The sequence below is a fragment of the Belonocnema kinseyi genome, chromosome 7, assembly GCF_010883055.1.
Source record: "Belonocnema kinseyi isolate 2016_QV_RU_SX_M_011 chromosome 7, B_treatae_v1, whole genome shotgun sequence".
NCBI classification, from domain to species: Eukaryota; Metazoa; Arthropoda; class Insecta; order Hymenoptera; family Cynipidae; genus Belonocnema; species Belonocnema kinseyi.
This window is the reverse complement of record NC_046663.1, coordinates 80,859,324-80,868,809: the sequence shown is the minus strand read 5'-3', so window position 1 is coordinate 80,868,809 and position 9,486 is coordinate 80,859,324. Positions and strand designations below refer to the sequence as shown.

Here is a 9,486-nt window from a genome sequence, read left to right as displayed (position 1 = left end):
AGATTGATGCCGCTTCGGAAAATCAGATTTACTATCTCATCTGGAAAAAATTGTGTGACAACTAACAAGGTCACCTTTCTGAGAGGTTTCTTTCAGGGCGACACAAATGAACCCACTCCTCTTTTGCCTTACATTATTGCCACTATCGCTAGCACTTCGCCATTCCGACGGGTACTTTTGCGGCAAACCTGTAAATCGAAAATACAAGGTCACTCATGTAATTTACACGGACGATCTTAAGGTCTATGCGAGGAAAACTTAATGGCATCCCTGAAGACCCTGAGCTCGTCGATAGAAGCGCTATACGACACCTTTGCGCTGGAGAGACTTATACATACCTGGGCGTGCCACAGAGCCGCATTCAGGATGTGACATCTACAAAGGATACTCACCGAAGCAGATACAAAGGTTTTATCCGGTAGATTTGGTCTTCTGAACTGTCGGCGAGGAACAAAGTATCTGCAACGAACATGCTTGCCGTCCAGGTGGTACTCTATTCATTTGGAGTGCTTCCATGGACGAAGAACGAGTTCAAATCCCTTGATATCCGGACAAGAAAGGTTATGCACATGAACAAAAGCATGCATCTTAAGTATTCTGTTCCGCGACTGTACATCTCACGCCGTCAAGGTGGTCGCGGAATATTGATTCTTGAATGTCTTCACAACAGGATTATTCTGGGTATAGCGCATAGAGTCGCAAATGGAAGACCCTCTTCTTAAAATGGTGAGGAAGCACGAAGAAGTGGGCAACGGAGCGTTTCTGTACAAAGCAGCGGAAGAGGCTGCTGAAACACTTGGACTTAACTTCAGTATTAGGGGTAAGCAAAATGCATCAAATCTTATCTATCTTGAGTACTCACTCCTGAAAGCCCGGATTAAGAAAGCACTAGAGAAAAACTTTCGTGAACAGCTCCTCGATAAGAGGATGCACGGTATCTTCCACAGAAATGTGGAGGATCAGTCAATTTCGTGTGAGCTAATTTTTTCCTTGCCGTAAATCACACGGATTGAAGTCTGGTACGGAGGGTTTCATTTTGGCACGCCAAGACGGTGTCATTTCCACCTTAACATACCGTCGCCACATTTTGAGCCAAGACATTCCCGATGATAGCTGCAGGTCGTGCCATGCACACCCCGAGCATTTAGCTCACATACTATCTAGTGGTCCAACTCATGCGGGACCGACCTACATCCAAAGGCACAATGCGGCACTAAGAGTGCTTTATTACCATCTCTGTCACTCTTACGGCATTAACCTGAATATCGCTCCTCTAAATGCTCCTAGGGAAATCGAGTCAATTGTCGAGACTTTATATTGTCGACAATTGTTTCTGTTGCACACTCGAGTCCTGACATGGTTCTTCTTGACTTCGAGAAGCGAACCATGTTCTTTATCGAATTTTTGACACCAACCGAAATATAACGTCATCCTTATTACATTGAACATCATACATATAATGTCGCCAGGTCTTAGTAGGAGTCAATCCAATCTGAGTTATCCTTCGCGAGCTCAAGTTGCTCCAGCAGAATTTGAAAGGAAGGGGCTAAACCTAGTTCAAAATTTTGTCTTGTTGATCGTCGCACTGAAAACACATCTGACCTGAGTTTTACACTATTCAAAGGAGATTTTTTAATTTGTTTAGATTTGTTTAGATCCACGAGAGTACAAAAAAGCTTGCACTTTGGGGATCCTGTGCCGATCGCAGGCCTGTGCCGATCCCGCGAACAGAAAATCTGTTCCTTCATTTGGCTCTAAATTTTTCCAGACTTAGGAGATATTTTTCAGCTGCGAAGTTGAATTCACTATAACGTCATTCTATACAAAAAAGGAAGCTTTTTAGGGAATTCTTCGAGTCTACGGAAAAAGTTGAAGGCTCTGAAGCGCAAACTCCCATCTGTATTCAACCTAAAAAGTACCCCTAAGATAATTTTTTGGATGATTTTACTATCAAAGATGGTATTATACTAAAACAACCTGTCTTTTAGGAAAATTTTTCGGATCTAGGGGAAAACTTTAGAGAGTGAGCGGAAATCTGAGTTCAAATTCGTATTCAGGATCTGAAATATATAAAGATACCAGATGGCTTAATATCCAGTAACAATTCGCCACGCGAAAACCTGCTTCTCAAACGAATCTTCCGCATCTACTGCACAACGGGGCCTGCTGGGCGAAAACAAAGATCACGTTCGTATTCAGCGCCCCAGAATACATCAAGCTATCGTATTTGGATCGCTTTCCAGATTAATTAAGCAACCGGGATAACTCCCTATACGGAAAACCTGCTTTCCTAGGGTATTCATAACATCCAGAGACAAAACCTCAGGTTCTGAGGGGAAACTAGATTCAAATTCATATTCAGCGCACCAAAATACATAAAGATGTCATGTCCGACCGGTTTCCAAACAATTTGCAAAACCAAAGTTCATTTCATAATTGAAAAATCTGATTTTCTAGGGAAATATCCGCATCTGGGAAAAAACCTGATGTTCTTGACGAAAACTAATGTCAAATTCGTAGTTAAAACACAAAAAATATAAATATATCATGCGAACGATTCCGATAACAAGGGTTACTTCATACACGATAAAGCTGATTTTCTAGAGAATTTTCTGCGTCTAGGGGAAAACCCTAAGGTACTGGGGGAAAACTAGTGTTAGATTCATATTAAACGCAACAAAATACATATAGATATCATGTCTGACCTGTTTTGAGATGATTTCAATACCAAAGGTAATTTCATACCGAAAAATGCTAATTTTCTAGAAAATTTTCCTCGTCTAGGGGGAAACGATGACGGGATGGGAGAAAATCATTTGTTAGATTCATATTCAGTACACCAAAATACATAAATACACCATGCTCTCACCTGTTCACAGACGATTTCAATACCAAGAGTAATTTCATATCAGAGAATTGTAATTTTCTAGGGAAATATCCGCCTCTAGGGGGAAACTCTGATATTAGAAAAAATTAATGAAAAATTTGTATTTAAACCCCAAAAAATTTAAATATATCATGCTTTTATTCGTTTCTAGACGATTTCAATAACAAGGGTTATTTCATACCCGATAAAGTTGATTTTCAGGGGAATTTTCCGCATAAAGGGCAAAACCCTTATGTGCTGGGGAAAAACTGATATCAGATTCGTGTTCAGCGCCCCAAAATACGCAGATACCATACTCTAATCTCTCGCACGACCCATTTTTTTGTGGACCCATGTTTTCAAACAAGAAGTTTAATTTTCTACCAAAAAAGATGAATTTACAACAAAATAAATAAATTTTCAATAAACTAGTAGAGTTTTAAGCAAAAAATGTTATGAAACATTAATTTCCAATAAAAAAAGGAATTTCCAACATAATAGTTGAATTTTTAATCAAAGAAATGATTTTGAACGAGAAAGGTACATTTTTCCCCCAACAGATGTATTTTCAATCAAGAAGATTAATTTCCTACCAAAAAAAGACGAATTTTCAACAAAATACATAAATTTTGTAACGTTAAACAACATCTTTAGAACGGCTTTAAAATGTCCTAAGTCAGTCTAACGTTCCATAAACATACAATGTTCCAGGGACGTTTTAAAGACGTAATTTCAACTTAAAACGTTTTTAGAACATTAGTTGGTCTGACTTAGGACAGTTTTTAAAAACGTTCAAATAACGTCTTTTGACTTATACGTCCAAAAAACGTTTTAGGGTGTTCCAATTACGTTATAAAATGTTGTGCTCACTGGGTAGTACAATTTCCAACCAAATAAATGATTTTTCAAACTAAAAGGTGAACCATCAACCGAAAAAAGGAATTTTAAACAAAAAAGTTGAATTTTCAAACAAAAAATGTGAATTTTCAACAAAATAATAAAATTTTGGACCAGACGATGAATTCTCGAAAAATTTACACATTTGAAGGAATTAATTGTTTTTAACAAATTTCATTTTCTAAATCCAATTCCGTTAAGCTTTCAGGATTTAATGAACAGAATTTACATGTATCTTAAAGTCATGTAATTCTTACGTCATAGAATTTCTATTATACCGACGTTCTTTTCGTAACAACTTACGTTTACATTAATTGAGACCTCGATTTTCCCATTTGGGAAATTAAATAAAAAAGACTCAGGAACGCTTGTGTAAAAAAATGCTCTTGATTCTAAAAATACAGGAGTACATAAATGTTTTTTTGTCGCTGTGATTTTCATTTAATTTTCCAAATGGGAACTGCGTGGGGAACATTTTTTTCATCGTATTTCCGAAACACGATGAAAAAAAGTCGGTATATTAGGAATCGTATGACGTAAGTATGTATTACATGGCCTTAAATATTTTAGAGATGACCGCTAAACTTCCACTTCAGTTTATAGACAATTCCCACACTTTCGAGAAATCCCTGACCGGTAACAACCCTGTAAAACACATTATCATTTGTAATATAGTCTTTCATTCAAATGAATTTCGAAAGAGCAATAAGAATTAGCATTTCAAATCTGATGGGTCATCATGTATGATTGTTGTAATTGATCTATTCAACGGTTGCCGGACGTTTCCGTCATTCAGAATATATACAAATGCCCCTGAAATGCAAATCCGGTGACTCTATTATTCATTGTAATACTATCCCGAGTAGTCGTTCTACTTTACAATATTCCTGTTTTACTTTATACAAACTTTTACTCTTCTACGTATTATATCTGAAAAAACTGGTTGGTGTACAATAGAAAATATAACAAGTTATCGTATTCCGTAACAGTTTAAAACTTTAAAGTCATTAAAACTAGGAACATAAAACGTATAAAAATATAAACAAAATAAATTAATATTTTTCATTGGTAGAGTAAATTAAAATTACGCGAATGACTTGTCCGCGTTTTACGAATTACACATATAATCCAGACATCCAATTCCGAGAAGTCAAGTCTTCTTAATTATTTACACCAATTTTATCGATTGTTTCAAATAAAACACGATTTACCTAACTCAGGGATATCAGTGATTCAGTAGTTCAATTTTAGATAAAAAAGGTATTTTTCCGAAATAGGGGACTACAGGCGGATTTCATTTAAAAAAAAAAAACGTTTTATATGAATATCTCGTGGACATTGAGCAAAAATGCACTGTAACAGCAGCGGTTTTTCTTTAGCAAGTTTTGTGATTATTTTTGTCTTTAAAAACTTTTTGTTGGCCAGTTTTTCAAAAATTATTGAGCACTTAAGAACTTTTTACAGATAAAAGTACATTAGAAAATCATTTAATAAGATCAAAGATTGAAAAAAAAACATAAAAAACAGAATTGAAAAATGCTCTTGTTTGAATTTTTAATATTTTATTTTTATCAGTAGATAGATTTTTATTCATTATTTTCATCAATTGGTGCCTAGTAAATCCTGTTCAGTATAAAACTCTGAGTTGTTCAAAGTTTTTTTGTTTGTTATAAGCTTGACTAGTCATCCCGAATTTTCTGGACATGTGTAATATTGTAAATGTCCGCAGTAATCGTGACGTTAGAGATATCATTGACTTTAAATGTTCAGAAAATTATGTTGGGAAGAATGATTTGAAAAAGTCTTGGTACTAACTAAAACGTGAAACTTCGTAGAACATTATAAAAGTATGGTTTGCAACACACGCAATGCCACTCTTAATTTATAATGAATAAAAAAGCAAAATGCACTGATAGTCCAGTAATCGCGATTTGGAATTCGTTCATGCCCGAGTAAATTTGCGGTTTCGGCCCACTCTTCGCGCAGAGAATGAAATTATTTTTCAATTGTTAAATTGTTTACTTAACAATTGGAGAGAAAAATGAAGGATTTCATTACAATTTAATTATCTTATTTTAGTAAAATTAGACGTATATATAACCAAAATCAAATATTTTATCCCACTGCAATAAAACTGTATAATGAAATAAAATTTGTTGATTGCTAAGTTAAAGTGAATTGGGTACTTAAATTAATTGTCGAATTTAGATTTTATTTAAAATTGTAAAATAATTGTTCTTTAAAAATTGCATGAAATAATAAAAATTTGAGGATATAATAAAAATGTATTATGCTTTATGTTAATCTTTATGTACATCTTGTTGCTATGCAAATTTAACATCTTTTTCAATATAGTTATTCTAAATATTAAAATTTTAAACTTTTTAATTTAATTTATTATTACTACCTAAGTTAATTTGATTAGAAAGTATCTATTCTTCTATTTTCGAGAAAATTCTGTTTATTTTTTCTCTTTTTAGAGAATGTTTGTCTGTGAAAATGTTTTTGATTTGCAACTACATTCTCGATTGAATTGTTAAACATTTGATCGATGTCATGATTTTTTGTTTATCATATTTAAAAAATGAATCATAAGCATGTAAAACTGAAAAGGGGGGAAATCGGGTCAAAACTCTCCATTTTAGATGTTTTAGGGTATTTTCCAAGTTGACGGTGAAAAACGGAGATTAGGTAAAAAATGAACGGACTGTGATCACAGCCAACAGCATCTAGCAAAATAATTATATTGTTCGTAATTCAAGAATTCTAAATTTAGACTATTTAGTCTGTTTGTAAATCAAATAAAACAAATAGGCAAAAAAAAAGAATTAGAAAACATTTATTAATGTATAAAAATCAGCAGACAAAAGAGGCGTTATTAAACTAATTATAGATTCATTGTTCATACACAGATGTTTCAAAAAGCCGACAATCATCTTAATTGTATTAATTGATATCTTCAAGGACAGGAACTCAGTCATTTAAAATTTGCACATCGACGTTTCACTAATCGAACCTTTAATTATAGACCAACGACGATGAAATCATTGGAAAAATATTTGTGTTGGAATAATCTCATGAGGACCTAAAAACTATCAAGTTTTTAAACCTTTTTATCAGAACTTTCCAATAAATAATTTTCTTTATCAACACGAAGCGAAACCGCAAGATTCATTTTAAAAATTTTATTAGGAAAAACTTGCATTAATAGGAAAGTGAGATCACTCTCGATCGTTTTCCGAACAGAAGCCACTCTCTTTCCACGTCCTCGGGATTTTCTTTATATAGTAATTGCGCGTTAGCCCTTGGGACGTCTGTATCTCCATGAATTAATTCTACATTGTCTTCCTAAAGTTTTCGTTTTGAAAATTAACTATTTAAGAATAATTCTTATCTCCGTAATGTTTCTAAAGTTTTTTTTTCACTCATTAAATATATGTCAGTTTAATATTTTATTAATGAAGAAAGTCACTTCTAGTTCTGTTCGAAAACTACAGACATAATATTTCAACAAACTTCACAACCCAGAATGAACTCAAAACCGGAGAAATAGTATGATTTTTGAAGATAATAGGGCAATGATAGGGGAATAAATTCTTCTAAATAAAATTAGCGTAAAGGTACCATATTGAATTCAGTATAACACGCTTAAAATTTCAAGTCAAAACATATTTCAATTTCAATAAAAGAGATGAATTTTCAATAACCACATCATTGTAGGCCAAGCAGTTTCATTTGCAACCAAATAGTTTAACTTTCAAGCAGCAGACAGGAAAATTTCAACATAATTGTGAATTTTCAACCCACAAAGATGAGTTTTACAAAAAAATAGTCGAATTCTCAAACAATAATGATTGAATTTAAGGAAACAACAGTTCAATTTATAAATAAATAATTGAATTTTGAAAAAAAAAGTTTATAAGACAGTTGCATTGTCAACCACGAAAGATGAATTTTTATCCAATACCTTTTATAACAAAAACAAAAATGATTTCCATACTAGAGAGAAGAATTTTTTAACCAAAAAGAAGAATTTGCGATAAAACAGTTGAATTATGAAAAGACACGACTATTTAACAAAATCATTGAATTTTCAACAACAAGAAAATTAATTATCAACTAAACAGTGGCATTTACAATCAAATACATAGTTTTACTTTCAAATAAAACGAACGAACTTTCAACAAAACAGTTACACTTTTAACCAAATAGTTGAATTTTCAACGAATTGCTCAAATTCTTAAACCTAAAAAAATATTAGGCCTCAACTAAAAACAGATGAATTGCTTACCATATAGTTAAATTTTCAAGCCAAGAAGACAAATTTTTTAGACTAAAGTTAAACTTTCAATTCAAAATGACAAATTTTTTATTTAAAATGATGAAAGTTTAATAGAGTAGTTAAATCTTCGACCACAAAAGATGACTGTTTAACAAAATAGTTACATTTTTCACAAAATAATTAAATTTTTAACTACAATTATGAATATTAAAAAATATATATTTTTAAATAAACAGTTGGACTTTTAACCATTACAAATAAAATTTCTACCAAAATATATGAATTGTTTAATCAAGAAAGATCTATCATACGAGAAAGAAAAAATGTTCCACCAAAAATATTAAATTTGCAAGCCATAAAGGCGAATTCTCTGCGAAAAAGTTAATTCTTCTGCACTAAAATATAAGTTCTCAACATAAAAGTTAATTTTCAACCAAATAGTTGAATTTGGAACCAATATAATCGAATTTTCAATTCAAAAAGACGAATTTTCAACCCAAAAATACAGTTAACTTGCAGTTCAGAAAATTGATTATCAAAAACAAAACAATGAATTTTCAAACAAATTCCGAAACAAGTAATTCAAATTTCAAGCAAGTGATTACATTTTCATTCAAGAAGATTAATTTTTTCCACAAAAAGTCGAATTTAAAACGAGATACGAGACAGAATATATTAATTTTGAGCGAAAGAGTTGAATTTTCAACTAAAGCCGATCAATTTTCAAACGGAAGTTAAATCGTAACATTTTCACTTAAATAACTGAAATTTCAAACAAACACATGAGAAACAAATTGTCCAGAAAATGGTTCAATTTTTAACCAATACAACAAACGTTTAAGAAATTAGTTCGAACTTCAACCATAAATTTGAATCATCTACCAAAGAAGATGAATTCTCAATGAAAAATTTAATTGTTCAATTTTAAATTAATTACAATCAATTTTCACGTAAAACGGGAATATTTAAGTTTTCAGTTAAAAAGATAAACTTTCTACAAAAAAAAACGAACTCTCCAAAGAATTGCTTGAATTTTCAACTAACTAGTACAATTTTTGAACCAAAAAAATTGAATTCTAAACTAAAAATATCATAGTAGACTTTTTAAATCAAAATAATTAGGTTTCAACAATAAATAGGTGGATTTTCTTATTGGATTTTATCAATTCAATTCGCATTTGAACAAAAAATGAGAACAAGGGATTTTCTGGAAAATAAGAGAAACAGGAGGAATTCTTTAAAAAAGTAGAAAAGTGTAAAAGATGTGAAAGGGCATGCAGTCTGCATTTTGGATGATTTAATTGTAAAATAAAATTACTAATTTTAATTTTTTCAAATATTTAAAAAAATTGTTATTAACATTTATATTTTCCATGTCTGATATCACGTTCTGAGTAATTCTCTTTCTGTCCGACGTCACATATCATCAAAAATCCTATTA

General features: G+C 32.0%; 1 protein-coding gene across 5 annotated transcripts in view; it reads right to left on the bottom strand.

The window, feature by feature from the left end:
* Positions 1-9,486, bottom strand: part of LOC117176019 (WD repeat-containing protein 47) — a 249,114-nt gene that overhangs the window by 114,581 nt on the left and 125,047 nt on the right. The gene's annotated exons all lie outside the window — the stretch shown is intronic.